This window comes from Pinus tabuliformis, chromosome 2_2, assembly GCF_031772625.1.
Source record: "Pinus tabuliformis cultivar Carrire ecotype Pingquan chromosome 2_2, CPIR1, whole genome shotgun sequence".
NCBI lineage: Eukaryota > Viridiplantae > Streptophyta > Pinopsida > Pinales > Pinaceae > Pinus > Pinus tabuliformis.
In genome coordinates, this window is record NC_142300.1 from 780,375,369 (window position 1) to 780,395,819 (window position 20,451).

Genomic DNA, 20,451 nt, shown 5'->3' on the forward strand with positions numbered 1-20,451 from the left:
ATATTATAGATATTTGACTCACTTGTTTTAATTATAGATATTTGACTCACTTGTTTTAATTATAGATGATGATCATGTTACAATAATTTTCTTGTTATTTTATATATATTAGATGTTGTAGATTTTATTTTAATGGAGATTTAATAAGTATAATGATGTTGTTAATTTGTATGAATGTTTGTTTCCCTAAAAAATCTTTATAAGTGTTATTCTATAAAATATTTCAAGTGCATTCATATGACTTGCTATATAATCATATAACATATTTAAAAGACATGATATATTTAACTAATTAAATTGAAATAAAACATATTAATTTAATTGTATGCAAAACAATAATCATTTTTTGAAGCAAAATTGGAAGCCATACTAGAAGCAAAATGGGAAGCTAAACTAGAAGCAAAACAGAAAGCAAAACTGGAAGCCAAATTGGAAGCAAATCTTGGTGATATTCATGGAGTTATTCCTGACACTTGGAAGTAACAATGGAAGCCAAATTGGAAGCCACACTAGAAGCAAATCTTGGCACTACAACTAGCGTTATTTCCGTCTCTATTCTCAATACCAAGCTCAGCGTTATTCCGATGGTCTTCCTAACACTATTCTTGGCACTATTCCTCACACTAAAACTCGCATTATTCTTGGTGCAAAAACTGGCACTAAAACTGGCGTTATTTCCAGTGCTAAATTTGGCGTTATTTTTCTGACGTTATTTACGGCATTATTTCTGGTGCTAAATCTGGTGCTACAATAAACATAACTGGTTACACCCATTTTTGCATCGGAAAAGGTGTCCAATTCTTGGCGCTGTAGTGTATAGATGATTTTCTTGATCAATTGAAGAATGTTGTTTATTTCACTAAGTTGGATTTACATAATGGTTACCATCAGATCAAGATTGCAAAAAAATATGTACGGGAAACTGCTTTCAAAACCAAGCAAGGATTGTTTGAGTGGTTGTTAATGCCATTTGGGCTTTGCAATGCCCCAAAAACATTCATGCTGGTAATGAATGATGTATTTTGACAATTCTTAGATTAGTTTGTGCTTTTCTATTTACATGACATTCTTGTATTTAGCAAAACATGGGATGATCATGTAAAACATGTCAAACAAGTATTGGATACTTTGCAAAGAGAGAAATTGTATGTAAAGTTATCCACATGTAAATTTGGAAGAAATAATTGGTGTATTTGGATCATATTGTTGGAGGAGATCAACTGAAGATTGATCCTTTTAAAGTTGATGTAATTGTAAAATCGCAAAAACCTACAAATTCTACATAAGTAAGAAGCTTCTTGGGAGTAGTTCAATACTAGAGAAGATTCATACCTAACTTCTCATTCATTGCATCTCCTTTTCATGCCCTAACTAGTGTGAAGTAGATCTTTCAGTGGGGAGGAAAGCAACAAAAGGCTTTTGACACCTTAAAGGAAAAGATTAGCACAATGCCAATACTAGCCTTTCCTGATCTTCAACATCCATTCAAGATCAAGATGATGCCAGACTCCAGTGGATATGCCATGGGTGCAATATTTTTTTTTTCTCTGCAAATACTAATTCTATTAACTGTAAAACAAAATAAAAATACAAGGGAGCGAGGCTTCGGGAATCATCCTCCGAAGACACTCAGAACAACATAAACTATCCCTTGTGAGGGAAGAACCAGATACAAAAGCAAGAGAACAGATATTGCCACCAGGAATTAACCGAGGAAACATGAAGAGGAGGAGAAAACCGTCTGTCGAGAGCATATGACCAGAGCATGAGACCATTACATTGCTCAAAATTCCAGAGACCATTACAATGCTCAAAAATCTGGAAGAGTTTTACATTACTAAGCACCACAGAGAGAATTGAGTCCGCTTGTCTGATAGTCAACCCGAGCTGCGTCCAAAACCGCTTGAGCTTGATCATTTTAGTCATCCAAAAAACAAAAAAGGAGAAGGCCCAGATGGCCTTAAAATTCATCGTCCTCATGCTGAGGTTCCTCCACCACCGGATAGACGTTATCCTTCCATGCATCCTCATGTCCAGCATCTTCCTCACCTGGGTGCCTCATCAGGGGGCGCGCGTCACTGTCCATCTCTTCCCGAATCCTTGAGGCAGCAGTATCTGGAGGCCGAGAGGCACTGGGAGCCTCGCTCCTTTCAGGTCTCTCCCCCTGATCTTTCCCTTGCATTGTCCTGTCTATTGCTTTGACTACTGACTCCTTGGCAAGCTTCTGGAGAGGGCTCAAACATCAGGCACACCCGAATTGGGGGCGGAGCTTCTTCTTCAGAGAAGAGAATGGTGATATTGGCAGTAATTACAGGTCTATGCAAATTGCTCTGAAAAGTGAAATGAGTTGTTTGGAACCCATGATACGGAATTGGATTGTGAACAGGATCCACAGAGCTGGTAGCCGGATGCTTTCCATGCGCTCCCCGACTTCCCCTAGAACGACTCCTCTTGCTGTGGCGCACCATGCTGAGGGGAGTCCAGAGAGGCCGAGACCAGAGGGTGGTGCAACAATCCAAGAAAACGAAAGCAGAGCCCAGAGATATGTTACACAACACAGGAACCAATTTAAGACACAGGCAGTCAGACTGTAATTGCAGGGAGAGCGACGTAGGAGAAGTAGCAGGGGAAATTGAAAGCTTGCCAAAGTTTCCAGAGACTAGACCGCTAACTAAACGCCACACTTTCCCAAGCCAGAGATGAACAAGAAACGAAATACACATAGGAAACTCACCTTTGTTTGCAAGGAACAGCCAGCCTTCGAAACCCACTTCCGTCTTTAACCAGAGACACGAAGTCAAGGCTCTTACAATGGTAATGAAATCCTTGGACGCCATGGATAAAATAACCAAAGCCATACCTTGAATGGAACAAGCAGTAAATGCAGACAGCATGCCAAATCTTCTGCTCTGCAAATGATCAACTGAGTGAACCACCTGAACATCACTCCCATCAACCGAATTAGCTCCTGAAGAATCGCGTAGGTCTGCGTCTGGCAGTACCTAGCACCTCCATCTGTCCTTTGAACCATAATTACACATTGATTTCACCCGCATCCGGGTCCATGGGTGCAATATTAATGTAGCATCATAAATCAATTTGTTACCATTTAGAGACTTTCTCTTAAGTTGTTTTCAACTATCCCATGTATGACAAAAAGTTGTATGCCTTGGTTCAAAGTGTCAATAAATGGATGCACTGCTTGATAGGGAAGGAGACTATAATACATATAGGTCATCAACCCTTACAATATATCTAGTTACAAACCAAGTTGCAGTAAGCTCATCACTTCAAGTGGATGGGATTCCTTCAACAATTTCATTTGGTAATCAAGTACAAGAAGGGTAAGTAACAAAGTGGCAGATATGCTTTCTAGACCTCTTGTTTATGCTTCTATTGTCTTAAAGAATGCTTCTTTATCTCATGATAACTATGTTCAACAGGTGGAGAATTATCATTTGTAGGGAAAATTGCTCTACCATCTTGGCAAGTTATGTATTCCTACAAGTAAAAGAGTCCACGTAATTTGAGAAGCTCACCCTTCTCTTGTGTCTAGTCACTTTAGGGTAGGAAAAACCCTAGCTCATTTGTAGAGGTTTTGTTATTAGCCTCGGATGAAATAAATTGTAACCAAATATGTAAAGGGGTGTGTGATGTGCTCTATTTGTAAGCCCACTAATAGAAAATTGGGGATGTACACACCACTCCATATTCCTTCTCATCCTTGGGAGAGTATCTCCATGGATTTTTTAGGGGGCTTGCCTTTGTCAAAAAAGGGTCATGACTACTTATATGTAGTAGTGGATAGGTAAAGCAAGATGTGTGTCTTGATGTTAGGTAAAATGCGTATTATTATTGAGAAAACTACTCAACTTTTCTTTCACCATGTATGGGTCCATTTTGGACTACCCACATCCATTACCTCATATCAAGATTCTTGATTCGTTGGAGAGTTTTGGACACGATTGTGGAAGATGATGGACACCAAGCCAAAGAGGAGTACAACTTTCCATCTACAAACCCACAAACAAACAAAGGTTGTCAACATGATAATGGTTCATTTTCTCTAAGGGTATTGCAACAAGCATCTTAAGTTGTGGGATGAAAAAATACATTATGTTTAGCATGCATACAATAGGGCTTTGCACTCTTTTACTCAAAGTTCACCATTTGAGACATGATTTGGGTACCTACCAAAGTCACCCTTAGATTTGGTCTTTAGGAAAGATGAGGATTCCAATGAACAAAGTGATGAAGACAAAGTAGCAAGTTCATTCAAAGGATCCAAATGATACATCAAGTAGTGCGGGAACATTTGGAAAAGATTAAAGCAAAATATAAGGCCCAACATGACAAGCACAAAGTTGATCATCAGTTCTAGGTTGGAAATAGAGTATGGGCTCACATTAGCAAGGATAAATTGAAGGGAGAAGGAAAGAAATTGAAACCAATTAGATGTGGTCCATTCACCATCTTAGAAAAGATTGGGACAAATGCTTATCGCATTGATCTTCCATCTTATGTGTAGATGTATTCCATAGTCAATGTTGAGAACTTGAAACTTTATGAACTACCCTAATCATGGATCTAGAAGAGAATGGTTAAGTTCCATCAGTGAATGATTTCACTCCATAATACTTGGACAAGTTTCTTGAATACATCATCTTATATAGAAGAACCAAGACTTCATAATGGGGAGATGTGGAGTACCTTTGAGTGAGTTTCAAAGGAATGCATCCCAGCAAGGCACGATGGATTGAAAAAGAGAAAGTGAGGGAGCACTTCCCTCACCTACCTATTGATTGATAAGCCTTTTGGAGGCCCAAAAGCTTCTGAGTGGGAAGGAATGATCCAGGAGGATCTAGAAAGGCTCAAAATTTGAAGTCCTAAAATATCAACAAAACTAGCACCAAGTCATAGATCTTGTCGAGACAATTCCAATGACGTGAACCACACCTCAATCTGAGTCTCTATGAAAAAGTTATGCTCATTTGAAATTTGGAACAAACAACAAAAATTATATGTGGGTGCGACCCTAGGGTGCCATGTGGCACTCCCACAAGTTTCCATTTGGAATCCCAGTCAATAGTTGGTGGGACCCACAAGGGTCGACATGGCAATACTGTCAACACACGGCATATGCAACGTGTCAAGGCAAGTTGATAGAACATGGGTGATTTGGCACACACGTGGGTCAATGGGTAGGCACCACACGACCGAATCAAATGGTGCCACGTGGCACCCAACTGGAAGCCCACAAGGTCCTAGCTAACCCATGGACACATGGAAAACTGGAACATGTGGAAAAAACAGTTAGAGTATTGGATGATTACATGTTACATATATATATATATAACCATGCAGTTGGAACTATTTCAAAACCAACATACGTTATGACAAACCACACATATATTATAATGTTCCAAAAGCCAAGTGAGGAGGCTCGCTAACTTGACCCTAGGACCTCCCCCAACTGCAATGCATTAACATAGCAACGACAACCAACATGCCCAACGATACATGTTGGTTTGTCTACCCTACAATACGTATTTAACCCACAATTCGACCAACACAGAGGGAGGTGGAGGTCGAGCCAAGTAGAACTCTGCACAGTTGAACCGTGTTGGGCGGATGCACTTTTCGAGATTGATTCCAAGGTATATTTTGGATAATATTATATAGGAATGTTCCTAGAATATTCTGAATATTGTGGCATCTTGAAGATCCCGTAAGGGACCCAGAGGTGAAAGTTACAGAACCTAATCAAGTTTATACTCATTTTTCATGAAATTTAACAAGGAATCCACTGGTGCAGTCATAATTGGGATATCAGCAACAAAATTCCAGGTCACTCCCAAAAGTGAGGTATTGCCACGTATTTTTCCATGTACTTGCCATTATTTTGTTGAGATAATATAGAGCTCTCTACACTTTGAAGTTGGGCCCAAAGACGCAGCTCACACATTGTGATTGAACTTCCCTAACAAATATTGGTGCATTATATATATATTTCCTTCATTTTGTGTTGATTCTTCATGGATGTTGCATTTATGGTATTTTCATGCTCTTTAAGCATTTTTGTTTAACATCACAGAAGGAAAGATCCCATATCACTCCCAGTGGCCATGGATTTTTTGCATGCGTGCTTTCACTCTGTTTCTTAGCCTTTATTTGTTGTTCCTTTCAGTGAATTTGGTTTATGTCTACTTCTCCCTGTTTTCCAAAATGGTTCATCAACATATGTGTCATTAGAGAGGATGTGGGGGATGTAGTTTGTGGGGAGGCTCTTGAGTTTGCATGAAGGTAGAGAATTCAACACAATTATCTAGGAAATAAATTTAGCCAATGACCCAGGAGGAGATAAGGGAGTTCAAAACTAATATAGTTGTTGGATGTCAATTCTTGTTAGACTCTGAAGTTTCAAAGGATGTGTGGGAATGGATGCCAGACATGGGTCATACCCTTGGTTGACAAAACTAATATTTGCTTACAATTGACCTTTATTGGAGGACAAAGTCATTGTTGGAGTGAGTTATTTTGGAGAATAATGATACTAAGAACAAGATCTTACTAGTCCTAGACGATGTGGTGCTTCAACAAAAATACATGAATAAGCACCTCAAGAACATTGATGTTAGCGTGACACCTGGAGTTGGTATGAGTTATTGTAACCTTGGGGATCTCAACCCAATTAAGGTGGACTATTTCATCTCTTCTTAATTATTTTCATGATGTCTAACTTTTAGTCTTATTGTTTTTAATATTCTACTAGTCCTCTTAACGCCAATTTGAAACCAAATGCTAATTTCTATTCAAAAATATATCATAGCAAACTATTTATGTATCATTTTGAAAAGCCTATGGTTACTCTACCATTTGAGATTGCTATTGTGAACTCTGGGATTTTTTAGATAGATGCTTTGTTGTTTTGTTAGTGGTACAGTTTCCCAAGTGGTAAGCCATTGATAGGCAGAGATTTTGGACTTTTGTAATTTCACAATGATAATAGAATTTGAGCTTAAAAAAAAACATTTCTTCTTCAAAAATACAATAAGCATCATAGCTTTTATTCAAAAATTTTGATGTCTAATCTAGTCAAAATAAAGCGCATGCCATCAATATGACCATAATAAAAGTAAAAACATCAATATTGAGACAATTTTTGGTGCATGTCCAAATATAAAATCTCCCTCTCATTAACCTTTAAAAAAATAACATTTGAATTTCAAAAATATCTTAAGCATCATAGCTTTTAGTAAAAAAAATTAATGTTTAATCTAGCCAAAATAAAGTGCATATCATTAATATGACCATACTAAAAGTAAATATCAATACTGAGACAATTTTGGGTGCAAGTTTAAATATGAAATCTCCCTTTTGTTGTATCTTGTTGTATTCTTAGTGTCTACTTTTGAGTGATTACAACAAGACTGGGGAGAATTAGTGCTAGGGGATTTGACCAAAGATTGTTTTCTCTTTTCATTAGCTAACAACTTTAGTGAGGAAGACTTGATCTCGATGGGTTGTTGATCTTGAGTAAGTGAATTGGTGGAGGTAGAAATAGGGGTAGTGTTTGGCACATGTGGTTTCTTATGATTGCTCGGCTGATTAGAAATCCTAGAGGTAGGCCTATTTGGGTTTTCTCCCCACCCATCATTCATAAGGTCTAGTCGATCCCGAGGGATGTCTTCTATGTTGAGGTGAGGTTGCAAGGGGGAATTAATAGGTATAAGACATTGAGGTAATGCTTGTGCACATAGTAAAAGATATAATGTTTGTGTTAGCTAATTAAACTCAGCAGAATTTGCATCAAAATATATAGAATTCCTATACTCTTATCCCTCCCTTATTTCCAAATGACCTCAGGTCTCATGTCATGTCCTCTTTGAGATCCATGATAACCTCTAATAGAGAAACACATGTAGCAGTGTGCATAAAAAATGTCATTCTCCATTCCATAAACATTTCAAGCAATTAACATACTATCAATGGCATGCAAATATAAATAAATAATACTTCACTAAATGTTCATTTATACAATTAAATGATAGCTAGGGTTAGGAAGTATGAGGCTTGAGAGGATGAAGTAATAATGAATTGCATGTAGATTTATAGAATATGGGTTCAGTTTACTCCAATGATTTGTCTATTTTTTGTAAAACATGGTATTGGAACAATAAGGGTATAAAATGATGAGAGAATAGTGCTAATATAGCTACCATGAAGGTGGAAAGCCCTAATTGTTTATTTTATTTCTTTACCAATGTAACTCACACCTAAGTATCATTATATGCATAGCCAAGACTTTCAAACAAAATGCATGTATAAAGTGCCCTCACTATGCATGCTTCTTTCTCATTAAATGGAGTATTGGGTATCAGTAACAAAGGCAAGTGATATACATAAACAACAAATTTATTGATGAGCAAACACCTTGCAATGCATTTAAGCTTGTAACAAAACTTGGGTATGGGGAAAACATATCACGTTTTAGGTAAATAATGTAATTAATAGGCAATCCCCTATTTTCTTTTCTTTCAGTTTTCCTTAAGTGACTGAGTTTAACTATGTATACTTATAGAAAATTTTATATATCCAATGTATATCACCATTGTGAGAGCTTGCAAAATATAACTGGTAGTGTAGTATGTAGGGAATTCAAAGGTCAAGAACATGGCAACAACATTGTTCTCTTTTTTATTTGAATCGGGTTTGCATAGGTAAACTTCAAACATGGAAAAAAATGAGAGAAACAGAGTGATTTAAATTGGAACAAGCCATCAAGAAATTTAAACAATGAAAGAACAATTTCCATAGGTATCCTCTACATTCACAACATCAATAGAATTGCATAGCTTAACTTAAGACATTGATATTTCCCATTTATTATGCATTATCAGTTCACATTGTCTTGGCTCCTTAAGTTTCTCTATGAGTAGTTTGTTGAGTTGAGCCATTCTACCATCCGAAGCGCCTATGCACAGGCTGATCATGATAGCTACTCCTCCCTGGTGATTACACAAGTGCCTCTGCATAGGCCAAGCATTGAGGAGGGCCCACTCGACTATCCGACTTAGAGTTGGACCATAGATATCGACTGTGGCAAATGCAGTGAACCCCAAGCCAGAGGCACCGTGAGCCGCAACTACCACTGTCGTGAGCCATTCTTCCATCCGAGCAGTTGTAGGCGAACTCATTTGCATAAATATAGAGGAGCAGAGGAGCAACGGGCAAACAAATTTAGTAAATGATGAGTTTGGAAACTTCCACCCACCACTGAGCATAGCCACCATCGAGACTCAACTTTTTGTTGGGTTGTGTTATATTCTTTCCACGACTAGCCCACGTACTTAACCGAGGGTTAGAGGGGGGAGGTCACAGGGAGTTTGAGGGGTACCTGTAACCCCACTTGATGGGGTCCGGGGCAGCGCCTCGGAAAATTTTGGTTTTGGGCCCTATGTTAGGATGGGCGGACCCACCTATGGTTTTGTGCATGTTTTTCGCACATGTTTTTAGACACGATGGTTTTCGGTCCATGGTAATGGATGCTTCGGCATGTATAAATGTGTATTATAACATTGAAAGGAACATAATGAAAAAACAAGTTGGTAGTCCCGGTTTTGGGATCCAGGGGAAAATATCTATGTATATGTGTTTTATGCGTTATTCTCTCGCATTGTTTATTTTCTGTGTTTTAGAATTCGTATGCAGGTAATTTATGTACGGGTTTAACACCTACATTTGGTATCAGAGCAGTTTTGGCTTCAAGGGGACGCCTTTGTTGCTGAGGGGTTTCGCGCGGGCCTGTGGTAGACCCTGTTCAATGGGAGATCTGCAAGATTGATTCTGGTGGTGAAAGAAGATGGCGAGCAGTGGAAAGATAGAGATCGAGAAATTTAATGGTCAGAGTTTTGAGTTGTGGAAACTCAAGATGGAGGATCTGTTCGTGGATAAAGATTAGTGGATCGCGGTAGATCCGGGTACTAAACCAACGAGAGTGTCCGATGAAGAGTGGAAGAATTTGGATCGGAAGGCAAAGATCACAATACGATTGTGTGTCTCAGATTCAGTATTGCTGAATGTATCAAGGGAAGCTACGGCAAAGGATTTGTGGGACAAGTTAGGGACTTTGTACCAATCTAAGTCTCTGGTGAATAAACTGTACCTGCGGAAAAAGCTGTATAACCTAAGGATGAAAGATGGAGACTCGGTGACAGAGAATCTGAATGCATTTAATATTGTGGTAAGTCAGTTAGCATCTGTTGATATTAAAATTTCAGATGAAGATAAATGCATTGGTTTGTTGTGTTCTCTACCAGATTCGTGGGATAGTCTAGTTATTGCAATAGGTAGCAATGCAACTGCCTTACAGTTTGATGAAATAGTCTCATCCTTGCTGACGGAGGAGATGAGACAAAAAAATATGGAGAGCCAGAATGGTGATGCCTTGTCTGTGCGAGGACGGTCCCAGAACAGAAACAAAAATAAGTCATCGAGTGGGAGATCTAAATCTCCAGGAAAACCTGTAAAGGTGGTGTGTTGGAAATGCAAAAAGGAAGGGCACTACAAAAGGCACTGTAAATCTAAAGCTCCTGACAAAGGAAAGGGATCTGATGATGCTCCTTCTGCAGAGGCAAAAACCACCTCAGATGAAGGTGGGGATGTGTACTTGGCTTCTTCAAGTACACATGTAGATCATGAGGCATGGTTGATTGACTCAGGTGCATCCTTTCACTTCACTCCCCATAGAGAGTGGTTCTGCGAGTATGAGAAATATGATGGTGGTGATGTCTTCCTAGGGGATGATAGGAAGGCTAGAATCGTTGGTCGCAGAAAAGTAAAATTGAAGTTGCAAGGTGGAAGGGTTAGAACACTTCCAGTTGTTCTGCATATTCCTACATTGGCCAGAAATATGATTTCTGTAAGAAAGTTGGATGATGCAGGAGTAAAAACAGTGTTCGAGAAGGATACCTGCAAGATGGTTCGGGTAGCACTGGTATTGATGCGAGGAGTTTGGATTGGAACTCTGTATAAGCTGCAAGGTAGCAATGTTGTTGATGGGTGCAATAGTTCTCTGATCCTTGAAAGCGGAGCAGAAAATCTAGTGGTCTCTGGAGAGAAGACCATGTTGTGGCATCAAAGGCTTGGACATACTGGAGAGAAAGGTCTTCGAATACTTCATGGTAAAGGTATGGTAGAAGGTATGAGTAATAGCTCTCTGGATTTTGATTTCTGTGAAAATTGTGTATATGGGAAGAAGAATCGGGTGAGTTTCCCCTCTGGTAGTAAGAGGGCGAAACAGATATTAGAACTTGTGCACAGTGATGTGTTTGGACCTGTGAAGGTTCCATCACTAGGTAAGTGTATGTACTATGTATCATTTATAGATGACTTCTCAAGGAATACATGGATATATTTCCTTAAGAAGAAATCTGAAGCCTTTGACAGGTTTAAAGAATTTAAGGCTCCCATGGAAAATCAGACAGAGAAGAAGATAAAGGTGCTGAGGATAGATAATGGTGGAGAGTTTTGCAGCAAGGAATTTGAAAAAATCTGTAAGAAGTGTGGTATAGCATGACAGAAGATTACTCCATATACACCTCAGCAAAATGGAGTTGCAGAAAGAATGAATAAGACATTGATGGAAAGGGCAAGAAGCATGCTCAATGGTGCCGGGTTAGGACAGGAATTCTGGGCAGAGGCGGTGGATACTGAATGTTACCTGGTCAACAGGTCACCTTCATCAGTGTTGGAGGATAAGACTCCACAAGAGGAATGGACTAGTAAGAAACCCTCTCTTTCACATCTGAAGGTATTTGAATGTGATGCATATGTACATGTTCCAAAGGAGAAACGAACCAAGTTGGATAGTAAATCTGAAACGTGCATCTTTATTGGGTATAAGTAAGGTTTAAAGGGTTATAAGCTTTGGAACCCAGTAACAAGGAAGGTTGTGTACAGCCAAGATGTGGTGTTCAAAGAGGTGAAAGATGTTATTAAACATGAAGTCCAACCAAAGGAACCTGAGAAGATAGAGTTTGAGCTAAAGGAGGAAGAATCAGACTCTATAGCAGAGGAGGAATTAGAAGATGAAGAGCCACAAACTCCGGCTGTGAGAAGATCAATTCGAGAAAGAAGGCAACCAAAAAGGTATAGTCCATCTTATTTCTGTTCAAATTTTGCTTTGTCTGTTACTGATGATGATCCCAGAACTGTGAAGGAAGCAGTGGATTCAGAGGATGGAAAACTCTGGAAAGAGGCCATGGTTGATGAAATGGCATCTTTGTACAAAAATGAGGCTTGGGATCTGGTGGAGTTGCCGGCTGGAAGGAAACCCTTTGGCAACAAATGGGTGTTCAAAAAGAAGACAAATGCAGAAGGAAAAGTGGAGAAATACAAAGCTCGGTTGGTAGCAAAAGTTATTCCCAGGTGTCGGGAATTGATTTTGGTGATATTTTTTCTCTTGTTGCAAAGGCAACTTCTATTAGATTACTTTTATCTGTTTTTGCTGCTTTTGATTTTGAGGTAGAACAGATGGATGTGAAGACAACATTTCTTCACGGGGATCTGGAAGAGGAAATCTACATTAAGCAACCTGAAGGCTTTGCAGTGAAGGGTAAGAAAGAACTGGTATGCAAGTTAAAGAAGTCTCTGTATGGGTTAAAACAGTCACTAAGGATGTGGTATCGGAAATTTGATACATTTATACGAGGACTTTGCTTCACCAGAAGCAAAGCAAATCACTGTGTGTATTTTAAATTAATTGGTGATCGTGTTATTTATTTGGTATTGTATGTGGATGATATGTTGCTGGTTGGAAATGACAAAGAAATTATCCAGGATTTGAAGACCTAATTGTCCTCCAAATTCGACATGAACGATCCTGGTGCTGCAAACTATATTTTGGGCATGGAAATTAAAAGAGATCGAGCAAAGAGGAAGCTCTAATTAAACCATAGGAAGTATGTCGAGACAATACTGCAGAGGTTTAACATGCAGGATAGTAAACCGGTGAAGGTTCTTATTCCTGTAGGTGTGAGGTTATCTGCTGAACAGTGTCCCAAGACACAAGAAGAGGAAGAGGACATGTCCCGTGTTCAATATGCAAGTGCAGTCGGTAGCTTGATGTATGGAATGGTCTGTACTAGACCAGATATTGCACATGCAGTGGGAGTATTGAGCAGGTTTATGTCAAAACCAGGAAAGGAGCATTGGATAGCAGTGAAGCGGGTTTTCAGGTATTTGCGTGGCAATAGTGATTATGGTTTGTGCTACCAAGGAAGATCAGGATTGGACAGAGTGTTGGATATTCATGGCTTTGTTGATGCAGACTGGGCTGGAGATCTGGATCAGAGAAGATCTACAAGTGGGTATGTGTTTAAACTATTTGGAGGTGCAGTCAGTTGGATGAGTAAGAAACAATTTGTAGTGGCACTATCAACTACAGAGGAAGAATACATGGCAACCACTCATGCAAGCAAGGAAGTAGTTGGTTGCAGAGATTGTGTTCAAGTATGGGGTTAGTACAGGGAGCTATAAGGATAGACTATGATACCCAAAGTGCAATTTTCTTGGCAAAGAACCCCGCATATCATTCAAAGACAAAGCACATTGATGTTCAGTATCACTTTGTGAGGGATATGATAGAAGAAAAACAGGTGTTGCTGGTAAAGGTCGACATTTTGAAGAATACTGCAGATGCATTGACAAAATCTGTGAGCTCTGAGAATTTATCTTGGTGTAGAGAGACAATGGGTGTTTCAAGGCTAGAAAAATGACTAAGCTCTCTTGTGGCCCCTTGTGAAAGAAAACAACAAGTGGGAGAATGTTCGGTTGTGTTATATTCTTTCCATGACAAGTGTAGTGTTCTATCTAGGGTACTAGACTATACCATATTTATTATCGACTAGGATGCGTAAGCTTAGAGGCATGCGTCTAAAGTATATAGACATAAAGGATTATTAGCTAAGTGGTTATGATGTAGGTCACAGAACTTCTTTGCGGAATATTGGGGTATGTTACCTATCATCCAAACACTTAGGTCACTCTGCTAATATACCTGATTACAACACTGTCATTAAATTCATTTACCAAATTAAACACTGTGTATCACTACAAACCAAGATTTCAATCTCCTTACAGAGACATTATACATAAAACCCTTGTTTAGCAAATACCCAGCATTCACTAATATTCATACAAGATAAAAATATACAGAGATCATAAACAGATTTTGAAATGAAAACAAAGTTCATGACATTGCTTTAAAGGACAACAAAGGGATTGAATCCCTTACAGGATACGATTCACGATCTCAGTGATGGACTGTTCAAGCATTATCACAAACACAAACCATATGCATTCGATTGAAATCAACAACCAATCTTAACTATTGAAATCGGAAACCAATCTTAATTACTGTGCATGTCATGTAATACCCTAAGTTGCGAATAAAAAGGAAATGACAGTATACCAGTTTAACTCAAGGCCCGTCCGCGTTCCAGAGGTATACTGGACTGTATTCAACCGGTTATCAAATCAACGCAACAAGACAAGGGTCGTGATTGTAACTATGTTCTTGATATTAAGTTCAAAACTCTGTTTCAAATGATACAACGATTACCATACGTTGATTACACTGGACTGTATTTACATATGTCTTTTTACAACCCTTACATTTCGAAAACGAATGTACATTCATGATATGGTTGTTGCCGCTTTTATCATGTCGAGATTTTTAAAATGTTTCCATCCTAAACTGATTTCAAAAAGGAACAAAAGCTAAATCAATTTAGAATGCTCTGCTGTTGCTGCCTTTGTCGCCAGTATGCCATACTTTGACCTGTGTTGATCGCGCATGTAGGAGGGTCGATTCTGCTGTAGGATAGGTATTCGTCCATGCTTGGACATTCTACTTTTCATCCCTACCTTTCGCTCTAGCCTAGCTATTGTGCCACATGTCAAACAATGAGCCAATTACAGGATGTTGGAACTTCCTGTAACCATTTTACCAAAAACTTCTAATTCTTTAACATAAAACTCCTAAATCAATTTCAATGCATTTTAATAACTATAGGACTATTAACTAATCAATTTTCAAGGAATCTAAGAGATATATGATGAAAAGAAGTAGGCAAATGATATGTTTTAGGAGGAAAAAGGAGGTCATAGGATGGTACCAACAACTAGCCCACATACTTAACTGAGGGTTAGATGGGGGAGGTCACAAGGGATTTGAGGGGTACCCGTAACCCCACTTTATGGGGTTCGGGGCAGCGCCGTGGAAAATTTTGGTTTTGGACCCTATGTTAGGATGGGCGGACCCACCTATGGTTTTGTGCATGTTTTTCGCACATGTTTTTGGATGCGATGGTTTTAGGTCCATGGTATTGGATGCTTCGGCATGTATAAATATGTATTATAACATTGAAAGGAACATAATGAAAAACCAAGCTGGTAGTCCTGGTTTTGGGATCCAGGGGAAAATCTCTGTGTATATGTGTTATTCTCTCGCATAATTTATTTTCTGTGTTTTAGAATTCGTATGCAGGTAATTTCTGTATGGGGTTAAAACCTACACTTTTCCACTACAAGCATGGGGCAACTTGAGCAGCAGTGAGGAACAGGGCAAATTACTAAAACAGAATAGGCAGCCCAAGGATGCACGTCAATTGTGTGATGAAATCTTCCCACGAAATTTAACAGTGACTCTAATACCAAGATGGCAGTAGATGGGTTTTCTCTAAATCCTTTGATGAATTTTATTGTTGAGGAACAGACACAGACAAAAGAATGGGTTCCAAATTCAAGGATTGGATTCGTGCAATAAGAAGAATTATTGCCAATATGACATGTTTAGCCTTGCCGAATTATCATATGTTGAAAACTAGCAAGAGCAAGTGGTAGTCAGCCCAAAGTCTGATTTCTCATTCTAGACAGCATTGGTAAAACAAATGTTGTGGAAAATGGAATTTCTCGAAACTGAAAACAAGCAGCTCCGTTCAGAAATACACACCCTCTTTACCAAAGTTTCAGAGGTGGAGGGGGATAATTTATTCCTTAAGAATATGTTACATGAAACTAAAGAGCAAGAAATTCTCCATCCTCCAAATGGTGCACTGCATGCAGAAATTCTTGACCTTAAAAGCAAGCAAGAAGAAATTCGATCCCAACAAGCCACCTTCAAACAAGAAACAGAGACACACATCAATTCTTGGGTACAGGTGGTTTGAGGGAAGGATAAAACTCCTACCCCTCTTGCAGCAGTTGAGGAGGTGATGCAAGCAAAACTTGGGGAAGAACGCAACAGACGGGCAAGAGAATTGAATCTCAAGGTGAGAGGTCTCCCCTTACCCCACCCCTCTCTAGATCCTATGGAAGTGGGGGCTAGGTTCCTTCGGGACACCCTTAGCCTCCCTGATATAGCTTTGGACAGAGCCTGGCTGGGCTACAACTCCACTCTCTTCCTCAGGTTTCAAACTGCATCTAATCGACTCTGCGCCCTCAGGGCTAAGCGGAAGTTGTTTTCTCTTCCCAACAAGATTTTCTTGGATGAGGACCTCACTCGATCACAGGTTATCGAACTTAAACAATCCAGAGAACAAGTTATGGCAAAACGACAAGTAGCGAAATGGGCGGTCATCAGGAATATTCGGGCAATCATTCAAGACTCCTTCCCACCTCGGTGGAAACCCTGAACTAGAGGTTCCAAATGACGAGCCCGCTTGTGGAGGCGACAGGGTATAGGAATTTCTATTCATTGTTGGAATGTCAATGGATCTTTCTAGTCATCGCTAGGACTCTTGTATGATGCTCTCGAATCAACAGACATCCTCTTCGTGACCGAGACTCATACAAGCCCTATTCAACTCCTCCCATATATTGCAAGTTACCATTGGATCTCAGTTTGTAGGCAAGAGACGAGGAGCTCAGGAGGGTTCAGAGAATCAGGTGGAGTTGCTTTTTGGCTAGTGAATCACTCCGGAATAGGGTATCTTTGGTAGTCGAAGATGAGTTTGTCGGGTTTATGTGGATTCAGATTAGTGTTAGAGTCTCTCCTCCGAGGGACATCTACATTGCAGTTTGTTACTTCCCCCCAGCCTCTTCACCATTTGTTGTCCATAATGGCTCAAATGGGGATCCCTTTATAGACTTGTACACCGACATCACCTGATATTGTGTTGTTGGGGAAGTCATCACCCTAGGTGACTTCAATGCTTGCACTAGAGATCTCCAGATCCCTCTCCATGACCGATCAGAGGATGTATTTTGTACCCAGGGGATAGATCCAAATTTAGTAGGGCTTCACCGAATGTCAGATGATGCTTTAGGGCCCATTACAATTTATGGTAAACATCTATTGCAGTTGGGGAATCTCAGGAGTTGTTGATTCTAAATGGTCTCCCAAGTTTCCCAGACTCTCACTTGTTCACTTGTCGGCCATATGGCAGGGGTGCGAGTGCAGTTGATTATGTACTCGCTAGCCATAACTTGCTCCCTTTTATTCACCATTTCTCAGTCTCCCCCATCCGCCTTGCTGATCATGCACGTCTTTCCTTCTCTCTTCGGTTTGACCCTCTCCTTCCACCCCATCCCTCCCCTCGGGGCCCACCCCGAACTACCTTTCGATTTGACGAAGGAGACCCTGACATTTTTTCCTCTACCCTACGCAAGATGCTCCCATAGAAAACCTAGTTCTCCTTGCTTGATGCTGCTTCCACTAAATACACCTGTCTTTTAGCTGCCATTTGGGAAGCAGCACTGAAATCCTTCCCCCACTCCACTCGTTCCACTTCCATCTCCCCTAAAGTTGGATCTTGCCCCATGAACAAATGGTATGATGAGGAATGCAAGACTCTACATCGAGAACTTCCATATGCTTTCACCCACTCTCAACCCTTCTAGTCCGACCTAAAAGCTTCTTATCATCGTCTCCTTCGTCACAAGAAACAACTCTTTATCTCCCATAGAAGACGAGAACTTTCTGCTCTCCTTGCCCACTCCTATAAACAATTATGGTGTACCATCCTTCCCTGATGCTCCCCTCTTCCACCTGACCTCCACCCTACATCCATGTTCTCTCACAATTCCAACCTTTATGATATTCCTGGGTAGGCCCAAATTAATGTTACCTCTCCACCCTCTTCCTATTATCTATTCTCAGATGGAGATATTAGAGAGGTCATTTAGGTGATGAACAACCTTCAAAGTAGCCGATGACGAAGGCTACCAAGCAAAGTTATTTAAGCACGGTTTTCGTGCTTTGGTTAGATACTTGTTTGATCTCTTCAACCATGTAGTCCGTCAAGGTTTTCCACTGAAATGGGCACACCACATCATCCATCTGATCCACAAGTCAGGTTCCAGATCAAATCCCAATAACTACAAAATGATCATGGTGGGTCACACGTTCTCGAACTTGTATTGCATTGTTCTACATAGGAATCTCTCCAGTGACCATGAGCAGAGACAACCCATAGCTAGGGGACATGCAGGTTTTCGACCGAATCATCATACCATTGACCAAATCTTCACTCTTCGCACCTGTTGTACCTCTGAGATAGTAGTAGGTCAAGCTACCAATGCCAGAGCATCTAAAATAATTCGTTTTGGGGGTTTTTTGTTTTACTTTTGGAAGACCAATGAATGAAGACAGATGTAGAATTGAAGAAATTAATCCTTTGGGGTATATTAATACTTCAACAAAGGGATGCTATAAAGCATCACACAGTGATATAGATCAAAATAGTTGTGAGTAGATGACAGCAAAAAATATGATTATCACAGTTTCCGGACTGTAAAACAGAACAATCATAAGTGGGAAAACCTTTTGAACTACGTTCAAAAGATTCAAGGCGGTATACGTAAGCTTACACAAGATGTTGATGATTTATTGATTAGAGGGGATTAGCTACACAAACAATTGCATTAATCCAATCTCTTTAATAGATGATCACTTCAGGAGCTTATAGGAATCAATTGAAACTCTAATTGTTCCTACCTAGATATCTCTGTAAGTCATAAGCATATGAAGAAATAACATAATGATTGAAAACTGGAAAAACTTACAGGATAACACAAACTGTGCAAGACCATATTCAGAATCCTTTTCTTTGTATTAAGGTTCCAGAAAGACCGATTACATCAAGTGTCAGCAAAAGCTTCCTTCAAAGGTGGCTTCTAGGTTCAAAGTAGTATAAACAGTCACAACTTTACAAGCAATGAACTATGAATCTTGAACTCCGAACCAATAACATCTCGAGAAGAGAGTTATTTATACATTAATAAAACTAAGAAAAGATCCTAAAACAGATTAAGATTTTTAGGAAAAGAATGATCTTCATGGCAAGAAGATAGGGGCAGTTGTTTGAACTCCTTCTCACTGTCCCCTTTATTCAGGTTGTGCTGGCTTTGTTGTCTAATATTTTTCTCCTTTAGCTGGTCGATTGTTGGTATCCTCTACGCTGCCTGTTTTCTTCATTTTGATCTTTCATCTGGCTTCTTTAAACTTTGTAACTCTCTTTAACCTTGCTGGGTAGATTTGACTGTGCATTTCAGGTTTTAATGTATTTTTCAACAGTAAATCTTCATATTGTTTCTTCAAACTGTTATGCAGGCTTTTTGTTTATAAACCTGGAACAGCAGTCCTCACCTGCAAAACCCAGAAACTATTAAGAAAAACATTGTGACAGAGGAGGTCATGATGGACTTTTTGAGCTTTAAAGGCTATCGGAAGGAGTCCGGGTATATCAGAGGGTAAACAATGGCTTTAATGGCCGCAAAGGCATAATGGAGGCTGCGCTGTGTAAAACATGCAAAACAGGGCAAATGGTGCTTTTTGTTTAAATGGAGAAAAAGTTAACTTTTAAACTATTGGGCAGAGGTGGAGCGAAAAAGCAATGCAAAGGATTAATCATGGCAGGAATAGCTTTAGTCTGGGTTTGAACTGAGATTAAGGTTAAATGTAGGCTTAAATTAATTCTTCGTTATAAATCGTAAAAACGATTTTACAAAGAAAATCTTCGTAAAACGCATATGGTGGATTTGAAAATATATAAATCGGAGCAGATAATGATATCGGTTCCATGCCTTGTTTGCATATCGCAATCGCAGTATGGCGAGGGAAAGCGCTTCGCAAGAGAATATGATTAGGGGCAGATGTGACGTGAAATGAAATATGACATATAATTGGTGGGGTCTGGGTCTATCGCAATCGGAGGTCACAAATGATGGAGGTTGTTGTTTTGGTGGGGAGATGCGATGGATGTGGATGCGATATAGCGATAGGCTATAATATATGCAGCGTCGGGTCCAGGCCCCATCACAATCGGAGATCGCAAATGGCGGGGGCTAATGTTACAACTAAGACTTGCGATAAAAGCGGATGCGATGTAGCATTGAACTGTGATATATATATGATTCGAGTTCGGGTTCCATATCGCAGTCGGGAAT